Here is a 21,848-nt window from a genome sequence, read left to right as displayed (position 1 = left end):
GCTCTTCCCTCTCGATTCAACCCCCTTTAAATTATTCACAGGGTGTTATGTGTGAGGTTTAGGGACCTTTTGCTTGAGTTGATTCAGAAACAGAGCTGCTGAAGTGGCATTGATTGGATTCTCGGGCGACTCGTTCCGTATCGATCCTCGTCCCGATTTGAAACCCGACTCGTTTTGCTTCACCGTTTTTCTCTTGAACTTTGGTCCCGACCTGAAATCCCTGCGTGGACGCAGTTACTGACTGTGTCCACATGTGTCCAGACTTTGACGTGACATCGTACGTCAAATATTATGGACACGAGTCGGAGATCAGGTCTGAAAGGACGGATTCAAACGCAGAACCGTTGCGCTAACCCCACGTGAGGCATAAATGGTCCCACTAAGACTCGCTCCCTAATCGGACTATGGGGCACATGATCCAGATATGTTATTCTGACTAAGACTAGCTCCATAATCAGACTGTGAGTCACAATATACAGGTATGTTAGTCCGACTAAGACTAGCTCCATAATCGGACTATGTATGAGTCACATGATCCAGGTATGTTAGTCCGACAAAGACGAGCTCCATAATCGGACTGTGAGTGACATGATCCAGGTATGTTAGTCCGACTAAGACTAGCTCCATAATTGGACTATGAGTCACACTATCCAGGTACATTAGTCCGACTAAGACTAGCTCCATAATTGGACTATGAGTCACACTATCCAGGTACGTTAGTCCGACTAAGACTAGATCCATATTCGGACTATGTATGAGTCACATGATCCAGGTACGTTAGTCCGACTAAGACGAGCTCAATAATCGGACTATGAGTCACACTATCCAGGTACGTTAGTCCGACTAAGACGAGCTCCATAATCGGACTATGAGTCACGTTATCCAGGTACGTTAGTCCGACTAAGATGAGCTCCATAATCGGACTATGAGTCACGTTATCCAGGTATGTTAGTCCGACTAAGACTAGCTCAATAATCGGACTATGAGTCACAATATCCTGGTACGATAGTCTGACTAATCTAGCTCCATAATTGGACTATGAGTCACATGATCCAGATGATCGTACGATTGACATCGTATGTCAGATATTCTGGACATTATTCGGAGGTCAGGTCTGAAAGGACGGATTCAAACGCAGAACCTTTGCGCTAACCCCACGCGAGGCATAAATGGAGTCGTTTTCGTTAGCGTCCGTCGTCGTCGTCGTGTTCATTTTGCCGCCCAAACGGTCGTTGGCGTGGAGCCGTTATGGAGGAACATGATTTTTCATGTGGTCTCATCTTCTCGATGTCCAGTGTTTTCTCTCTGCCAAACGACTCCTGAGGGAAACATGCGAGCGTTTAGCTGCTAAACGCCGCGCGGCGTTCGCCAGCTGCTCCGTCTGCTGCTGCTGCTCCAACACAATGGACTGTTTTTGTGTCTCGGAGTGACTTATTCTTTCCGTTTCGTTGACGCAGCGGCCGGGGTAGCGTGTAGTGAGTTAGCAACATGCAGCATCATTACATAGAATATGATACAGAACTTCATGTCATTGATTAATGTTAGCGTTGTAACGCGCTAGGTTCATTTTTCAAACCCCAAAACACAGCAAAGCACTTTAAAGCAACCACAGTGCTGGACAGCTTTATTAATAAAAGATATTAAAGCTCACGCGAGGCAATAAAATACATAAAACATGGGTACAAATAATAACCACACAATGAAAACAACTTAAATGGTGTCAAAGAGTTAAGTTTTAAGACAAGTACAGAGTAGAACACAACAATATACAGCCTAGAAGTTTACCGAGTGTCTCAGACTGTTTTAAGTCATAACCAAGTTGTCCTGTAGAGGGCGCTGTGAGCACAGGTTGGCCTGCATTCATGCCCACTTTGATTATGGATGCACGGAATATGGACGCCACTCCCTGTGCGTTCTGTTGGTGTATACGGACTATGATCCAGGTATGTTAGTCTGACTAAGACTAGCTCCATAATCGGACTATGAGTCACAATATCCAGGTATGTTAGTCTGACTAAGACTAGCTCCATAATCGGACTATGTCACAATATCCAGGTATGTTAGTCCGACTAAGACTAGTGCCATAATCGGACTGAGTCACAATATCCAGGTATGTTAGTCCGACTAAGACTCGTGCCATAATCGGACTGAGTCACAATATCCAGGTATGTTAGTCCCACTAAGACAAGCTCCATAATCGGACTATGAGTCACAATATCCAGGTATGTTAGTCCGACTAAGACTAGCTACATAATCGGACTATGAGTCACAATATCCAGGTATGTTAGTCTGACTAAGACTAGCTCCATAATCGGACTATGAGTCACAATATTCAGGTATGTTAGTCCGACTAAGACGAGCTCCATAATCGGACGAAAAGAAAACCGCTTTATTGCGTTTCCGCGTGGTTAGATCGATCGAGCCTGAGCGATTCCAAAAAAAACCACTGAAACAGATACAAAAGTCGTTCAAAACAATCCTCACCAAGCTAGCTAACAACAAGGCTAACAACGGACAAAGGTCTGGACGTCATTTGACTCTGCAAACCTGCAGCTAACGTGAACGGGACCAGGTCTGGATTAAAGTCCCGTCCTGGTGTTAATTCGAGGACGTCACGTTGTCGTCGCACTGGTTACGATGTCGCGCTAGGCGGGCCACCTGGCGCAACCCAGACTCCGCCTACCTAGTCGTAACGTAAAACCTGATGGAAACACATACTGTCATCTCTGTCAGATCATTTTGAACGCAGACTCTTGTGTGAATTGTCCACAGAGGGTGTGATGGCGGCGGCGGCGGCGGCGGTGATGGCGATGGTGGCGGCGGCGGCGGCGGCGGTGGCAGGCGGCCACCTTTCAGGCTCGACTGGCGTCCGCTGAACCGGTTCAGACCGGGACAAGCTGTTGACAAGTGAACACATCTGAGTTCATCGTGCGAGCGGCGCCGCAGAGGAACATTACCTGCCACGACACATCCATCACGCCGCGACCTGGCCAAACGGTAAGCACCATATAATGACTTCCATTGATCCGTTCACTGACTCCTCCACCTCCTCCTCCTCCTCCTCCACAAACACTCACACTTCACCCCCCATCACTCTGAGGAAGAAGCCGTCAGAGCGGCCGCCGCCGCCGCCGCCGCGCCGCCAGCGAGGCGAACCCTCGGTGTCACAGCCTTAATCTAATTGTGGACACGTAAAGATTCGCATTAAGACGCTCGATGAGGCTTAGCGTAACAATTCTCCTCACAAGCTTCCTGTATCGTAAGTTACAGGAAAAGCCCGTTCCTCTGATTAAAGCAATTCATCATCGCGGGGCCGTTATTAAAAGGCGTCCTGTGACACGGCGACTTTATCTGGCATCTCACACACACACACACACACACACACACATATACATATAGCTCCGAGGCTGCTGGGAGATGAGAGAAGAAGAAAAAAAAAAAAAAAAAACGTTACTGCGCTTAAGTTTATCTGATTTTTTTAAACGCGGGAGAAATTCTACTTTTATTTCCACTGCAGTTTAAAACCTCACATGATCGTCAGTGTTAATAACAGAGCTGTTAAAGCTGCTTTTATTTCTTTGTTTTTCTCTGTTTCCTGTTTTATTTTGTAGCTTTTTCTTGTGTTTTCAGTGTTGTTAAGTTTCACTTCCTGTCCTCACTCCCAAATTGTCTTTCCCGCCATAATTCTCCATGAGTTGATACTAAGGATGATATGATACCATTTTTTGTGTCCGATACCGATATCACAAACTCGAGTATCGTCCAACACCGATATTGAGTATCTATCTATACCAGTATCGCAAAATTCAAGTATATTAAGTATCTATTGAAACCAAAATCACAAAACCTGAGTATTGATATAACAAACCCAAGTATTTATTGATACCAATATCCGAAACTCGAGTATCTACCGATATTGATTTTACAAACTGGATTATCTTAGTACCAAAAATTGGTACCAAAGTACCAATATTGACAATCAATCAATAAAGATATCACAAACCCTATCGATACCATACCACACAATCTAGTATCTATGATACCAATATTGAGTATCTATTGATACTGAAATCCCAGAACTAGAGTATCTACAGATACCCATGTCACAAACTCTAGTATCTATAGATACCAATATCACAAAATCTAGTATCAACAGGACACCAGGACTGTGTTTGGGTTTATAATCTGTGTTTTTTACGACGATGCAGACTCTCCAGACTCTGTCTGTTGTTTATCGGCCCGACCAGAAATATTTTCTGACAAACACAAACTGACCGGTTCATGTTTTCTGGGCTCGACTCGTCGCGCCTGCGGCCGCGGGAGCTGAAAAAGCCTTTTTGTGCGATCTCAAATCAAACAAACCTGTGAACTCTGAGAGCAAATTACCGCGACCAGAACACATGCCGCGACGCGGACGATAACGCCGCCGCCGCCGCCACCGACCACGCCGACGCGGACGCCAGGCGCTGGCACGCCGCGTCCTCGCCGCGAGGAACGACTCGCGCTCCAACCGAGAGTCTGAGAATTGGACGGAAAAAGGACGAGTGGTGATCTGCCAACAGAGACGGAGACAGACGGAGTCTGGTTGAGGACGAGCTGTCAACCACTCTGCGCTCTCTTCATAGAGAGGGAGACGCTTAATTTGACCCAGGAGACGGAGACGGGAATTGATTTTAACTCAGTTAAATTAAGTCTACTGAGGGCGGCGCGCTCTCATGGGCTCATTTTATCAGAATGTGGAGGTGATGAGGAGCCGCGTTGCCCACGGCAACTTTGTCAGGCGTCCGCTGACATGCTGTCCTCGCTCACTTCCTCACTGTCTAATTGCACACACACGCACACACACACACACACACACACACGCGCGCGCACACACATAGAAGTTATTCTCGGTTTCAGATTAAAAAATAGAATAAAAAAAACTTAGTATTTGCTGATCCTCGACAGGTGAGACGTCGGTCATCGGAGTTCAACGTTTACTTTTACAGCAGTAAAAGATCCAATGACAAAGGGAGAGTGACATCTAGTGGTCAGAGTGCAAATTGTACGTAGAGGAGGAGGAGGAGCTACGGTGGCCTTCACGTACCAGAAAGGATGTTTGTTTCAAATATCTATTTGATATGTATTTATCTAGCTATTTAAGCTGTGATCAATCTAAGCGACTATCTCTCTATTTATATATCTAAGCTACTAGCTAGCTATTATCTACCTATTTATCTTTCCAGCTAAGATAGCTTCTTTCTATCTATGTGTCTATCTAAGCTACTAGCTAGCTACTATCTAGCTTTTCAATCCAGGTAGCTATTATCTATCTAGTTATATAAGCTAGTTAGATATTTATTTATATTTATTTCTAAGATAGCTTCTTTCTATGTATTTATAGAGCTAGTTAAGCTAATTTGCTACGATCTCTCTAAGCTAGTTAGCTACTACCTATTTATCTAGCTCTCTAATCTAATGACTAACTATCTACCTATTTATCTTTCTAGCTAAGATAGCTTCTTTGTATGTATTTATAGAGCTAGTTAAGCCAATTTGCTATGCTCTATCTAAGATAGCTAGCTACTATATATTAATCTAGCTATCTAAGTTAGTTAGTGACTACCTATTTATCTTTCTAGCTAAGATAGCTTCTTTCTCTGTATTTATCGAGCTTATTAAGCTAATTTGCAAGATCTATCTAAACTAGCTACTACTATATATTTATCTAGCTTTCTAAGCTAATTAGTGAATATCTACCTATTTATCTTTCTCGCTAAGATAGCTTCTCTCTTTATTTATCTAGTTAGCTATAAAAGCTAGTTATCTATGTATCTTTATCGTGTATTGCTGCGTGTAATTATTAAAACATTGAAAAGATTTTAAAGTGTCAGATTTCTGTGTTTCTGTGAGTAAATAGTATCAGCACTTTTGTCGTTTATTTTGGTGAATTTCAGAAGCATTTCAAGAAAAAACGACTTCACAATCAGCACAAGAATCACAGATAAAACAGATTCCGAACGTTTCTAACGTTTCGCACAAATCCACGCTGAGAGAAAGTCGTTTCCAGGACGAACGGCGACATTAGCAGCATCGCTACACATGTCTTATTTACATGAAATGAAAAAATAAAATAAAAGTAATTAAGAGAGAAGCTTGAAGAGACGTCGTCTTCCCTCGGTTTCTCTGCGAGAAGAAGACGAGGCGTTAATATTTATCCCGCTGAGGAAAAGGCCACAACACTTCAGATGACTTTAAAATGTCATTTTCTAGTTCACTGCCCTGTAACTCTGCCGCCGCCGCTTTAAAGAAAAACAAATACGAGAGTATTTAAATCACACAAACGCTCAGAGTCAGCGGTGAAAATGTCACGGAGGAAACTTCAACATTCACATCACGACGTGAGAAAACGATTTCTGTGACGCGTTCGAGTCGAATCAGGTGACGTTTTCGCAGCTTTAATCTTTATTTAATTCAAGGAAAACAACACGTTTAATCTCTTTGGACGAGCTGTTTGTTATTTCATTCATAATAAATAAAGATAAAGTCATAACATCTCAAAATCATGAATTGTTGTCCTGTGCAAGACACAGAGGAATTAAAATAAACCATTTAAACCATGTATTTATCTAGCTATTTAAGCTAGTTAGCTATGATCAATCTAAGCTGGTTAGCGACTATCTATCTATTCATCTATCTAAGCAACCATCCAGCTATTATCTATCTAGTTCTCTAAGCTAGTTAGATTTTTTAAATCTATCTATGCTAGCTTCTTCCTATGTATTTATCGAGCTAATTAAGCTAGTTAGCTATGATCAATCTAAGCTGGTTAGCGACTATCTATCTATCTAAGCTACTATCTAGCTATTATCCATCTAGTTATCTAAGCTAGTTAGATTTGTTTAAGTCTATCTAAGCTAGCTTCTTCCTATGTATTTATCAAGCTATTTAAGCTAGTTAGCTATGATCAATCTAAGCTGGTTAGCGACTATCTATCTATCTAAGCTACTAGCTAGCTATTATCTATCTAGTTATCTAAGCTAGTTAGATTTTTTAAGTCTATCGAAGCTATGTTCTTCCTATGTATTTATCAAGCTATTTAAGCTAGTTTGCTATGATCTATCTAAGCTAGCTACTATCTATTTATCTATTTATCATTCACATCACGACGTGAGAAACAGTTTCTGTGACGCGTTCGAGTCGAATCAGGTGATGTTTTCGCAGCTTTAATCTTTATTTAATTCAAGGAAAACAACATTTTTAATCTTTGCTGATGAGCTGTTTGTTATTTCATTCATAATAAATAAAGAGAAAGTAATAAAATCTCAAAATCATGAATTGTTGTCATGTGCAAGAACACACAGAGGAATTAAAATAAACCATTTAAACCAGAATATAATGATTATATATGATTTTACACAATCAGGTGACACTGTTGTGCTTTTATTTTCATTAAAGTTTGGCTTTTTTTCTCTTTATTTAAGTGTTAATATGTTTTTTCAGAGTCCCTGTGGTTTTCCTCGTTCCTCTCAGGTGTGACTCGTTGTTTCCTGGTCGTTTCCTCACCTGGACGTCGTCGTCTCGTTATCATGACTCAGCATTTAAAAGCAGCTCCACGTCAGCGCTGTCTGTTTGTCTGTTTGTCTGTTTGTCGTCTCAAACTCTGTGACTTTGGGGGAAAGAAAAGAAAAAGAACCGTATTTCTGATCGTAGACGAGTTGGAACTTTGAAAAAACACAGATTTCTCTCAGCTCAGACGTTTAAATCCATAAACATAAAATGTTGAAAGATATTTAAGCAAATTCTTGCAGAATCAAACTTGACATCAAAAAAGATGAAGAACTGTGGCTCAGTCGTGCTTTTTGCTCTTTTCTTCTTTACAAAAGCATCGAGATCATGTTTTTTTCTCATTTAAAAAACAACTTTTATTTTGAAAAACACTCAGAGCCTGAGCATCAGTGAAGGTTATCTCACGTCGGCCTTCATGTTTTCTAACAAAGAACAAACATGATTGAAATTTCATATATTTTCTGATGAAACTCAGTTCAAAGTTTGATTCTTTTTTTATTCCCATGTTCACATTTGTGTTCCTTTGTTCTCATTCTAATCAAATCCAACGTCTAAACTGCTCGACTCGACTCGAGTGCATATAAAAGAGTGGAAAAACCAAACTATTCTCATTTTAAAGTAATTATAGGTTCATGAAAACACATTTAAGCTTCATATGTTCACTTCCTGCTAATAAAACCTCCTCAATGTGACACATTGGACCTTTAAATACATCACCTTTTTAAATGTTAGCCCTTTAAATAGATGCTACGGCTTAAATTTGACTCAGATTATTGCTAAATTAACAAAACACATGCTGTATTGAAGGTTGAAATACATATTTATGCTTTGTTTATTTAATTTCTGCCAATAAAACCTCCTAAATGTGACACATTAGACCTTTTGATATCACTTTTTTCAAAAAGTAAAGTGCAATATATATCAAATATATCACTTTTTAAAAATGTTATCCCTCAAAAAAGATGCTACAGCTTAAATTCGACTCAGATTATTGCCAAATTAACAAAACACATGCTGTATAGAGGGTTGAAACACTTATTAAAACATTATTTTATTTTATTTCTGCCAATAAAACCTCCTAAATGTGACACATTAGACCTTTTTATGTCACCTTATCAAAGAGTATATCAAATATATCACATTTTTTTAATTTTATCCCTCAAAAAAGATGCTAGAGTTTAAATTCGACTCAGATTATTGCCAAATTAACAAAACACATGCTGTATTGAAGGTTGAAACACTTATAAAAACATACTTATGCTTCATATATTCAGTTTATGCCAATACTAAGACCACCAAGACTCAGATTATTGCTAAATTATTGCCATTATCGCTCTATTGAATGTTGAAATGACGGAGGCTTCTTGTCGTGCTGCGTTCAGGTGTAAGTGGCACTAAGTGGGAAAAAGAAAAGTCCATTAATAGAACAAACGCGTCGCCGCCGTCGTCGTCGCCGTCGTCGTACGTATGAAAGCAGACTCTGACCCCATGGGCTTTTATTCTTCCTCACATTTCTCTGCTCACAGCAGCAAAATCACATCTGTTCTCACATCACACGCCGACAACTCGGCTAATTGTCTCGGTGACGGCGGCGTCAGCGGCGTCGGACTATTTATATCCAAACATGTTCCTGTGTGTGTGTGTGTGTGTGTGTGTGTGTCACGATCTGCGTTTCCGTTCTTTCCAAAGTCCTGACGTTGTGTCACCAACACTGTTTTTTGGCCGCTTGTTAGCTGTTGGTTAGCTTCTCTACGGCAATTTGAAAAAAAGTTAACCCTTTTTTTTTTTTTTTTAAAGTTTAAAAAAGGAGACAAAGAAACAAACAAAAGTAACAGCGAGGACTTGAAACAAAGATATTTGTGTCTTACATCTATTGTTCTGTAAAGCACTCAAATAAAGTTGGATTGGAGGAAGTTAAATTGAAAAGTTTGTATTAGTTTTTAACCACAAAACATCGAAATGGTGTTTGGTCAAGTTCATGTTCATGTTCGTGGTCGGGCTCTTGTGTCACGTAGGAACTTTCGAGCCGTTCGGTCAACGTACGGCGAAGTTACGCGGCACTTCCTGTTTCGTGGCGATTGGTCGAAATTCGCCAAAATGTTCAACGCTTTCCGTGGCCACGCCCTTTCGAATCTGAAACCTTTTGATAACCTTTTTCATCTTTGATGTGTCGAGTACAAATTCACATGTATTGTATGTCCGTGCGATTAACGACAAACGCTCAGACGAGTTTGCTAATTTACGATGCAAGATGGAAGCTAAAATTCAAAATGTCCGTCTTCCTGTTGAGTTTAGACCATGGTCCTGATAGACTTTTTTGTTCGGCTTGGGCTGTCACATGTTCCCACCAAGTTTCGTGAAATTCGGTACAACTTAGTTTTGGCTCGCTCCATCCACGTTGCACCTTAGGGGGGCGCTTTAGAGCCCTGGGGCAACGCGCATGACCATATTGCATGTTTCCCCACACCTGACCTCCACGCTAAATTTTAACATTTATTCATAGCACTGTGGCTTTTAGCTCTTAGCTCAAGCATTAGCCCTCACATGAATAACACACACAAAGTCAAAACGAAGATGCTAGGAGAGTTAGCGTCAGTCACACCAGGCAACACGAGTTAAAAGGGGACGTTAAGACTCTGAATCCTGTTAGCATTGACATTCTCTTGGCAGCCATTTGCTGCGCATGTGCTCCGCAAGCTAGCAAGATCAAAATGTGGACGTTTGCGACATTCCAGAGAGAAGTTAGGCAAAATAAATGAAAAGTACAAAGTCACACATATTGTTTTATACGTACGATAAACGACAAACGCTCAGGCGAGTTTACGACGCGCGAATCGCCAAGATGGACGCTAAAATTCAAAATGTCCGTCTTTCTGTTGAGTGTAGACCATGGTCCCAATAGACTTTTTTGTTCGGCTTGGGCTGTCACATGTTTCTACCAAGTTTCGTGAAATTTGGTGCAACTTAATTTTGGCTTGCTCTATCCAAGTCGCACCTTAGGGGGGCGCTTTCGAGCAAGATCAAATTATGGACGTTTGCGACTTTCCTAATAGAAGTTGGGGCAAAATAAACAAAAATTGTGGATGAAAAACGTGTCGTGGGTTAGCCACTGTTAGCATAACAACATCGACACGGAATTTGGAGTACGTCAAATATGACAGCAGTTAAATTAGCGCCTACTTTGAAGAGCTATGAAGTTTTGAGTTGAGCTAGAACTGTATAAAGTAAAAATGCACCTTTTAAAAAAGATGTTTGAGATGCAGACTAAAGAGCAGAGGAGCCGATGACACTGAGATAGATTTGCGTTTATCGGCGCGCGAGTTTATCTGCCGTCTGTTTATTATCCCGTAAATACGAGAGTCAGTTTTCCTCCGCGCCGCCGTTCGCCTCCTCTCGTCTCCGAAGGTCCACGGAGAGTCGAACAGAGACGGGAAAAAACCCGCTGCACTTAAACGCCTCTGATTCAACCTCCAGTGTTTTTTCCCGTCGTTTCGGAGCTGAAGAGGCCGAGTGAAACAAAAGTGCAGCGAGAGAGAGAGAGAGAGAGAGAGAGAGAGAGAGAGAGAGAGAGAGAGAGAGAGAGAGAGAGAGCGCTGATGAAAAGACTCGCAGTGAATGTGATATGATAAAAAAAAAAAAGAAGAAGGAGAAGGAGATGCATCTGAATGGAGAGGATGTTTTTGTGTGTTTAGTGAGATTCACGGTGTCGGATGCTCTCGTTTTCTTTGAAATGGTCTTTCACTCTGGTGTTAGACCTTCTGAGAGGAGGAGGAGGAGGAGGAGGAGGAGGAGGAGGAAGAGGATCGGTGAAAACATCCATTATCTGCTAAAGCCGATCACTGAAAAGCTTCTCTGAGAGCGAAATAATCACACGCTATGGATGAAAGCCTGTGTATGGATTATACTGTGTTACTGTATAGAGCCGCGGTTCTCAAACCGTGGCGCCCGGTTCCTCCCGTGACTTCGCTCGCTCTATTTACGCCCCACTGCATTTTAACGCCAATAAAAAGATTGAGAACCGTCTTTATTAAAGAAAAAATCATAGAATTAAAGATGCATTCAACGACCCCGGTAACTCTCGTCACTTCTGTCGAGTCTTGAGGGTTAGACGAGAATTTTCAAGGTGCCTTCAAGACAAACCCATGAAAATCCAGTCACCAAACACTTGCTGCTGCTGCCACCTTGTGGTAATGTTAGGGATCCACTACTTTTGTGTCTTTTTAATCACAGAAATTGGCTTTCGAGCAGAAATCTGCAGGGTTTTTACCCTAATTTAACATCTTAAAAGTCATTGTGATATTGTGGCGATTGGATGGCATTGTCTCCACTGCCCCCTACTGTCGGTTAGCGGGAAATCCAGGCTTACAAGACCTGGGAGTCCCTCAGAACACGGAGGTCTCGCAAAGTCTCGCGAGAGTCTTACTTTTGACAGAGTTAGCGAAAAAAGAAACAGAGAAAACCAAGACGATGGATCGATGGATGTTTACGGCGGTGTCGTAAAAAAAATGTCCTCCCAAACTGTAGGGGGAGCTGTGTAGAAACAAAAGGGAAAAAAGCAACCAGACTTTCCGGAAAGTTATGCTTTTACTGATTTATAAAGAAAAACCATATGAATGAGTGTTGGGTGCTGAGAAATTAAAGATGCATTCAACGACCCCGGTAACTCTCGTCACTTCTGTGCAGTCTACACAGTGTGTTGAGGGTTAGACGAGAATTTTCAAGGTGCCTTCAAGACAAACCCATGAAAATCCAGTCACCAAACACTTGCTGCTGCTGCCACCTTGTGGTAATGTGTGCAACACAAGTTCGGGATCCACTCGTTTTGTGTCTTTTTAATCATAAAAAGTGGCTATCGAGCAGAACTCTGCAGAGTTTTTATCCCAATTAAACATCTTAAGAGTCATTGTGATATTGGGGCGATTGGGTGGTATTGTCTCCACTGCCCCCTACTGTCTGTAAGCAGGAAAACCAGGCTGCCAAGACCTGGGAGTCCCTCAGAACACAGAGGTCTCACAAAGTCTCGCGAGAGTCTTACTTTTGACAGAGTTAGCGGAAAAAAAAACAGAGAGAACCAAGACGACGGATTGATGGATGTTTGCGGTGGTGTCGTAAAAAACATGTCCTCCCAAACTGTAGGGGGAGCTGTGTAGAAACAAAAAAGAAAAAAGCAATCAGACTTTCCAGAAAGTTCTGCTTTTACTGACACTGAACTCGCTAAGTTTCTACCCGCCGACATCCAACAAGGTACTTCCGTTGAGCTGTCGCTAGCCAATCAGGAGGCCGCTTCCTTAGCCCCGCCCATGGTCAGAATCGTAAACAAAAAACCAGGAAGCGCAAAGAAGTTAGGGAGTTAGGTTAGGGTATTGTTTGCTCGATTCACTCTTGTGTCCTTTGCTTCTTAAAAGTGACACAATTCTACCCCTAACGTATTAAACTAAAGTATGAATTTTGAAAAATCTCAGCGCTCACTGACGCTAAGCTACGCTAACAACTCACCTGAGCCGTCACAGTCAGTGTGGCGATCAAACAGGATCAGGATCCCGTCCGTCCGTCGGCGCTGAACTCCTCACTCCGGGTTCCCGGTCAACGCTCATTTTCACAAAGTTGACCCAACTTCGCGGAACGCGTCGCTACGCTAATATACTCGCTCTGCATTTTCGCCCGCGGATGATTACCGAGCTCTGCCTCTCAATCACGGCGCGCTAATGACGGCGGCCAGGCGTGATCGGGTGATGGATAGGTGGCATTTGGAGCCCGGTGTACTCCGTCCTCTCGGCGGACGCCCTCGGGGAGGGAGAACGAGCCACAACCTTTCAATAATGGAAAGCCTCTCGGCCGCTCGAAGGCTGATCCTTTTGTTCTAATTAACCTGTGAAATGAGTTCAGCGGCTGCCTCTCCACCCGCAGCGTAAACGCTCTAATAGTCTGTGAGCGGCCGAGCCGGCAGGAGAATGCCAAGAGGTGGAAGGTCCGCGAGGCCATTTATTTCTTTCATTTTTTTTCCCCCTTTCATTTCAACAGATGCTCGGTGTCTGCGATGAAGACGACGACGACGACGATGAGACACAGTTTGACTGTGAGGTGCATTAACTCACAGAGGAGTCACCGCTGTGGGGGGGGTGGAGAGGTCACGGAAAAACAAGCGCTCCCGTCACTTTATTTACAGACGTTTATCGTGAACTTTAGGACATTTTTCAGACATCTGACCTCACAGAAGTGACAAAGGGTCGACCGCGTGACCCGGAAACCTTCGCTTTAAGACTTTATGTCCTCTGATTCGTGCACTGACGTCACCTACAACAACTTTATTGCTGTATTTTCCTCTAAATGTGAACATAATTTAATAAAATGACTTAAATGGTCTTTTGGAGAAGAGCTCAAACTTGTAATTGAGTCCATTAAAGGCTCGTTTATACTCCATTTTCGTCTGTTTTATGACCCTACATACACTCGGTGTGTCTTTTTGTGTTGGTATGGACGTTACACAATACCTCCTCTAGAGGACAGTGTTTATTTTATTGCTCCTGATCTGAAATTGACAGAAACCCAAGCAGATTTCACAACTTTTTTTTTACACACATCTCCTGCTGTTCACTGTACCACGCGGCTCCAAATATACTCCAGTTGCAGATACAAGACAGAATAGACCTTTATATTAACGTAGACCTCACAGAAGTGACAAAGGGTCGACCGCGTGACCCGGAAACCTTCGCTTTAAGACTTTATGTCCTCTGATTCGTTCACTGACGTCACCTAGAACAACTTTATTGCTGTATTTTCCTCTAAATGTGAACATAATTTACTAAACTGACTTAAATGTTCTTTTGGAGAAGAACTCAAACTTGTAAATGAGTCCATTAAAGGCTCATTTATACTGTTTATGACTCTACGTACACTTTTTGTGTCTTTTTGCGTTGGTTTTGGACGTTACACAATACCTCCTCTAGAGGGCAGTCTTTATTTTATTGCTCTTGATCAGAAATTGACAGAAACCCAAGCAGATTTCACTACTTTTTTACTTTTTTTTTCTCCTGCTGTTCCCTTTACCACGCAGCTCCAAATTTACTCCAACTTTATATTAACATAAAATCAAGGAGAAGTCATAAAATCAAGAGATAGGAATAAGAGATAGTTGTAAAAAAAGTCACGAGACAGAGTAAGAAAATTATAATAAACCAATAAAACTGATATAAACAGGGTTAAATTACATAGAAAATCTCTCTTTACTGCAGCTGTGGATTAAAATATTGGATATGTATATATATAATCGGCAAAAAAATAAATTCACAATAATACAGAATTATATCAAAGTGGATTAGTTCCCGTAAATATTCTAGGGAAAATAAGTAGGTGCAAGTTTTCAGACGCGAACAGTGTCGGATGAACATGTCTCGTCGAGTGGAGTTCACCAAACTCTTTCTGATTCTTCCACCTTTTTATTTTACAAGAATAACACACCTGCTCACTGACAGAAGCAGCAGCAGCAGCGGCGGCGGCGGCGGCGGCGGCGGCTGCAGCTTATAAACCATGAAAAACCCTCTCATCCTTGATAGTTTTGATATTCTGCTGTTTTTTCCCCTCCCCCCGACAAACCCCACTGAGCTTGTATCTATTTCTGCAAACGGCGGGGAAGCAATGAAGGGCCTCGAAGAAATGAAAAAAAAAAAGAAAGAAGAAGAAGAGAAGCGAAGAGGGAGTGAGGTGTAAAAACAAAACAAATTCTCCGACATGATGCCTGAGGCGGAGAGGCTCTGCAGGCGGAGCGGCTTCGCCTTCATCTCGCTGCCGAAACTGAGGAGAGGATTTTCAAACGCTGTCAGAAGCGCGGGGCATCCCCCGCTAACAGGGAGGAGGGCCGGCGGCGACGCTGTCTGTCAATGTGCCATCCAAAGATGCTCATCTGTCCGTGAGCACCACTTCATATTTCTGTTGCCGCTGCTGCTGCTGCAGGAAGGCCCGTGGGCCTCCTGACAGAACCTCAGCATGTATATGTGTGTGTGTGTGTGTGTGTGTGGGGGGGGGGGGGAACCAAACGTACTCATGAGCATAGAGAGCGAGTGTTCAACCTGAAACAACAACAACAACAAAAAAGCTGCGGTAGACGAGAAAGTTTAATGTCGTTGATCGATTAATTCCAAAGTAACTTGAGAGAACTAACTCCGGACTCTGTGGCCCGCCTTTGACCAAACAAAGGTCAGTTCACAGAGAGACAGTGGGAGAGGGCGCCCCCTGTTGGCTCTTCTATGGAGCAGATTCACGTACATATTCTCGACCTGGAAAGGTCACTATTCCAACACGGGTGTCGCAAAGAAAACGGGAAAGAGTCTAGAACTGAGTCAGATCGGAAAAAATGACTGAATTTGGGTGGAGCCTTGGGTTATCTTGGGTCACCTTTGATCAAAGGTTGGTCAGAAAAAGGAAAATGGTTAAAAACTACAAACAAAAGAGTCCAAAGGTAAGTCTTTAAAAAGGCGTGGGACCCAAGAATTGAGCCTTGAGGAACGCCACAATTCAACGTCCAGCTCTGAGATGAGTCTAAAACTCAGTAAGGCAAAGAAACCGAGAAACAAAAGAGTCCAAAAGTAAATCTTTAAAAAGGTGTGGGACCCAAGAATCGAGCCTTGAGGAACGCCACTTAGATGAGTGTAGAACTGACATTCAGACATTAAAAAATGTGTGAATTTGGGTGGAGCCTAGGGACATGTTGGGTCATCTTTGACCAAAGTTTGGTCAACATCAGGAAAACGGTGAAAAACTGGAGTCTAAAATGAAGTCGCTAAAAAGTGTCGAACCAAGAATTGAGCCTTGAGGAACGCCACAATTCAACGTACAGCTCTTAGATGAGTCTAGAACTCAGTCAGGACGGAAAAAAAGGGTGAATTTGGGTGGAGCCTTGGGTAATCTTGGGTCATCTTTGACCAAAGGTTGGTCAGAAAAAAGAAAACTCTAAAAAAAAAAACTACAAACAAAAGAGTCCGAAAGAAAGTTTTTTAAAAGTTGTAGGACCCAAGAATTGAGCCTTGAGGAACACCACAATTCAACGTACAGCCCTTAGGTGAGTGTAAAGCTCAGTAAAGCAAAGAAACCGAGAAACAAAAGAGTCTAAAAGAAAGGTGTATTTTTAAAAAAGTATGGGACCAAGAATTGAGCCTTGAGGAACGCCACAATTCAACGTACATCTCTTAGATGAGTCTAAAACTCAGTAATAATTAGATAAATATGTTAATATGGGTGGAGCTTCGGGTCATCCTCAGGTCAGTGCAAAGAGAGTGGAAGAGGGCGCCTCCTGTTGGCTCTTCTATGAAGCAGATTCACGTACATATTCTCTGCCTGGAAAGGTCACTATTCCAACACGGTAAAGAAACCCAGAAACAAAAGAGTCTAAAAGAAATGTTTGTTCAAAAAGTGTCGGACCAAGAATCGAGCCTTGAGGAACGCCACAATTCAACATACAGTTTTTAGAGTCAGACACTGAAAAATGTGTGAATTTGGGCGGAGCCTAGGGTCATCTTGGGTTATCTTTGACCAAAGTTTGGTCAACATCAGGAAAACGGTAAAAAACTGGAGTCGAAAATGAAGTTGCTAAAAAAGTATGGGACCAAGAATCGAGCCTTGAGGAACGCCACAATCTAACATACAGTGTTTAGATGAGTCTAAAACTGAGTCAGACATTAAAAAATAAGATAAATAAAAATGTGTGCATATGGGCGGAGCTTAGGGTCATCTTGCATATCACTTGTGAGGATTTTTTTTCTCCATGTTTGTCTAGTGGGAGGAGCTAAGGACAGGGGGACTCGATCGATGGATTGTAAAACTCGAGGCCTGCGTTTGAACGTGAACGGAAAAAAAACCCACTGATATTTTAGCCCCCTTAAAATCTATTTTTACGGCTCTGTGTTTTCAAAGTCCACATTCAGTTTGTTTATTTTCTTTTTACGGACTGTCTAACTTGTAACAGATGCGGCCCGCGGGGCTCGAGTTTGCCATACGGCCTTGGCACCGAGCCCGGGTCCCTAAACAAACAAACAGCTAAAACGTACAGTATATTAGCGAGATATCGTCTTCCGGTCCCCACAGCGTGACGTAAACCGACCGCACACAGATTGAACGGATATACGTACAGTGTGTGTGTGTGTGTGTGTGTGTCGTTAACATGCAGCTCTGCAGCAGTTTGCTTTGGGTCCAGATGTCGTCGATGATCTGACGAGTTCTGGCATCAATCTGCTGCTGTTGGCAGCTCGAGCGGCCAAACACAAATATAGATTTCAGTCCAAACACTCGCGCTCACTCACTCACACACACTCTCTGAGTGCAGCATTCACACTTGCATGCACATTACCTTTGGCTGTTATTATCACACTGCACCCACTCGAGTGGCTGATACACCAAAGGGCTTGAAGTATTGAGTCGTATTATGGCGAGTCCGAGCCGAGCAGGATGGCATCAATGCGGAGTCGGTAAACAGCGGGCGGCCTCTGGCTGTTTGTGCTGCTCGCAGACTTCAAAATGTCATTTGTGGTCGCTGGGCGCATTAAATAGGTTTGTGTGGATATTTGTATGTGGGCAGAAAAGGACAAGTGTGTGTGTGTGTGTGTGTGAGAGAGAGTGAGCGAGTCAAAGCAGCAGCAGCTCGTGGCTGTGTGAGCTTTCAGCTTCTGCTGTTGTAAAAAACGTACGAATGTAACTGCATACACAGGAAACCTTTGTCTTAACCCCAGGTGATTAGAAACTTCATAATGCAAAAATGTTGTGTTTTTCCACTTTGATATCTTCACTGAATAATCTTAATTTGACCGTAATTTTCAGAAAAATCAAAAAGATAATCCAGCAAATTTAGCTTGGCTAGAATATTTAAAGCTAGCCTGTAAATCTGGAGAAACTTTCAGACTGTGATGGTCCTTAAAACGTGGAAAAGGAAGCCAAAAACTTTCAAGGATTTCAAGGACATGTGGAAACTCTGAATTGATAAAAGAAAGTCAGCTCACTGTCAAAGTGCATCAGGGCAGATGGATAATTTCCTTAATTTCAAAGATTCATCAAAATTATTCCTTAGGAGATTTGCAAATATTTTCAACTGATCCTTGTTCAGGGAGATGCCGACTATTATGAAGGTAAATTTCAAGTCATTCTGAGATACTTTTTGTTTTTTTGAAGAGAATCAGCTCACTGTCGAAGTGCATCAGGGCAAATGAATGATTTCCTGAATTTCAAAAATTCATGAAAATTATTCCTTAAGAGGTTTGCAAATATTTTCAACTGATCCTTGTTCAGGGCGATGCCGACTATTATGATGGTAAATTTCAAGTCATTCTGAGATACTTTTTGTTTTTTTGGAGAAAATCAGCTCACTGTCGAAGTGCATCAGGGCAAATGGATCATTTCTTCAATTTCAAAAATTCATGAAAATTATTCCTTTAGAGATTTGCAAATATTTTCAAAGGATCCTTGTTCAGGGTGATGCCGACTATTATGATGGTAAATTTCAAGTCATTCCGAGATACTTTTTGTTTTTTTGAAGAAAGTCCACTCTCTGTCAAAGTGCATCAAAGCTAATGGATCATTTCCTGAATTTCAAAAATTCGCTAAAATTATTCTTTAAGAGGTTTGCAAATATTTTCAACAGATCCTTGTTCAGGGCGATGCCGACTATTATGACGGTAAATTTCAAGTCATTCCGAGATACTTTTTGTTTTTGAGAAGAAATGCAGCTCACTGTCAAAGTGCATCAGGGCAAATGGATCATTTTCTGATTTTCAAAAATTCATATAAATTATTCCTTACTAGATTTACAAAAAAATTTAAACGAATCCTTATTCAGGGCGACGCCGACTATTATGATGGTAAATTTCAAGTCATTCCGAGATAGTTTTTATTTTTTTGAAGAAAGTCAGCTCTATGACAAAGTGCATCAGGGCAAACGAATGATTTCCTGAATTTCAAAAATTCATTAAAATTATTCCTTAAGAGGTTTGCAAATATTTTCATCGGATCCTTGTTCAGGGCGATGCCGACTATTATTGTGGTAAATTTCAAGTCATTCCGAGATACTTTTTGTTTGTTTGGAGAAAGTCACTGCGTCGCGTATGATGTAAATACCACGGTGCGATAAGAAAATTTGTTTTGCGCAACCTTAGCGTCAGAACTCCAGTGTTAAAAGTTTAAATGTTTAACCAGAGAGAAACTAAATAAATGTTTCGTATCGCGGGCGCGAGTGACAAGCAATAAATAACATGATTAAATTTCCATATCCACTGATTTACACCTGGGAAAAAAAGTAGTTTATTTACACTTTAAAGCTTCCACTTCTACCCAAAACTTTCAGCTCCATCCAACAATGTGTGTGCGTGTGTGCGTGTGTGTGTGTGTGTGTGTGTGCGACTGTCATGTATCTGAGCAGTCAAAGACTCTCATCCTCCCAGAGACTTCTTCTAAAACACCGACACCAGCGCTGACATTGACCTGGACGTCTCCGAGGAGTCGTCCAGGTCTCCGGTGTCGACTGTTTAGCGGCGTAAAAGTAAAGCTTGTTAATGGAAGTCCTGCAGGGAGAGAAAAAAAAAAAAAAGAAAACAAGAAGAAGAAGCTAAATTAAACCCGGGAAGTGTGAAGCTGAGCGGAGAGAGACGAGGAGGAGGAGGAGGAGGAGGGAAATGAGATGGACAGATTGAGAAATAATAACTGAAAATGAACAAGAACTAGTGAGGAGTGTGGGAAATAATGAGAGGAGCATAAACCCAGGTAGAGTCAGACGGGGAGATGGAAAATAAAGAACGCATCAGGGAGCTGCAGGCCTGAATGACAAAGTCCCCATTAAAACAAGATGGAGTCTCTGCCGCCTGCAGCAGAGGAACCGGAGCCGGAGTCGGAGCTGGAGTCGCTCAGGTGGATCCATTACACACACACACACACACACACACACACAGGCGTAATTAGAGACACAGTGATTTCCACAGACGACTCACGATGCTAACTGGAGTCAAACGAGATCAGATCTGTGAACACCGCTGCAGCTGCTCCGGTATCTGGATCCTGCCGCCATCTACGCGGCACGTAGTCGGGACCCCCGACGTGTCTCGCTCGACAGATTTTCGTTTAAAACGATCAAGTAAAAAAAATCATGTATAACCATTATGTTATATTATCGTCTTACTTATCTTATCAGGAAACATGTCCTCAGTGGGGTTGGGTACCGACAAAAAAACGTATTCGTACTTATTGGTACGAGTATTTAATGATATGGTGCCAAATTTCGGTAACTTGAAATGTCCGGGAGAGAGCGCGCGAGAATGTGAGAGCTACGCGTCGCGAGAATACGAGAACGCGACAGCAATAACGGTGAGCCGCAAAAAAAGCTCAAAAGTTAGCGCTCAATGTAATATTTGCAACGCAAAAAGCACAGGGACTTACTTAAAAACTGAAGATTGTACCGTTTTTTTACCGGAAAGTGACGACTGCTGCGTCAGCGACCAACGCTAGCAGCTAGCTACTACTAGCAGTAACAACACCCCTGAAGCCAGTCAAGCTAGAAACATTGACGACAAAATGAGACGTTCAGGTAATTATCAGCTAGCTATCTCTAAGCAAAGTAGCAAAATAAGCTACCGTTTTGGTACCGTTAGTGAATTCCAGATACCGGTACCCAACCGTACGGCAGTATCGGTGCCAAATGTCGGTAACTTGAAATGAGAGAGTGCGAGATTGCGAGAGCTACGCATCGTGAGACTATACTATACTAACTATACTAATAACGACGAGCAGTAAAACGTTAGAAAGTTTAGCGCACGATGTAATATTCGGGACGCCAAATGCAAGACCGGGCCGGCTGAAGGATTTTTGACTCATGGAAAGTGACGACTGCTGCGTCAGCTACCAATGGTAGCAGCTAGCTACTACTACTAGCACTGCTACCAGTAGTAGCAGCACCCCTGAAGCCAGTCAAACTGGAAACGTTGACCACGAAATTCAACATTGACGACGAAATGAGACGTTCGGCTAATTATCAGCTAGCTAACTAGGTGAAGGTGTTTTACAACCAAAAAAGATTTTAAAAGTAGCGAAATAAGCTACCGTTTGCTACCGTTAGCGATTTCTAGACACCGATGCTGGTAGCCTATCGGTTCAATTACGAATGATACCCGTTCATTGACGACAAAATGAGACGTTCGGCTAATTATCAGCTAGCTAACTAGGGGAAGGTGTTTTACAACCAAACAAGATTTAAAAAATAGCGAAATAAGCTAATAAGTTTGGTTAATTTACAAACGGTACCCAACCGTACAGCTGCAGAACAGTTTGAGAAG

This window comes from Microchirus variegatus, assembly GCF_963457635.1.
Source record: "Microchirus variegatus genome assembly, chromosome: 19".
Classification (NCBI taxonomy): domain Eukaryota; kingdom Metazoa; phylum Chordata; class Actinopteri; order Pleuronectiformes; family Soleidae; genus Microchirus; species Microchirus variegatus.
The sequence above is the reverse complement of the archived record's forward strand: the minus strand, read 5'-3'. Positions refer to the sequence as shown.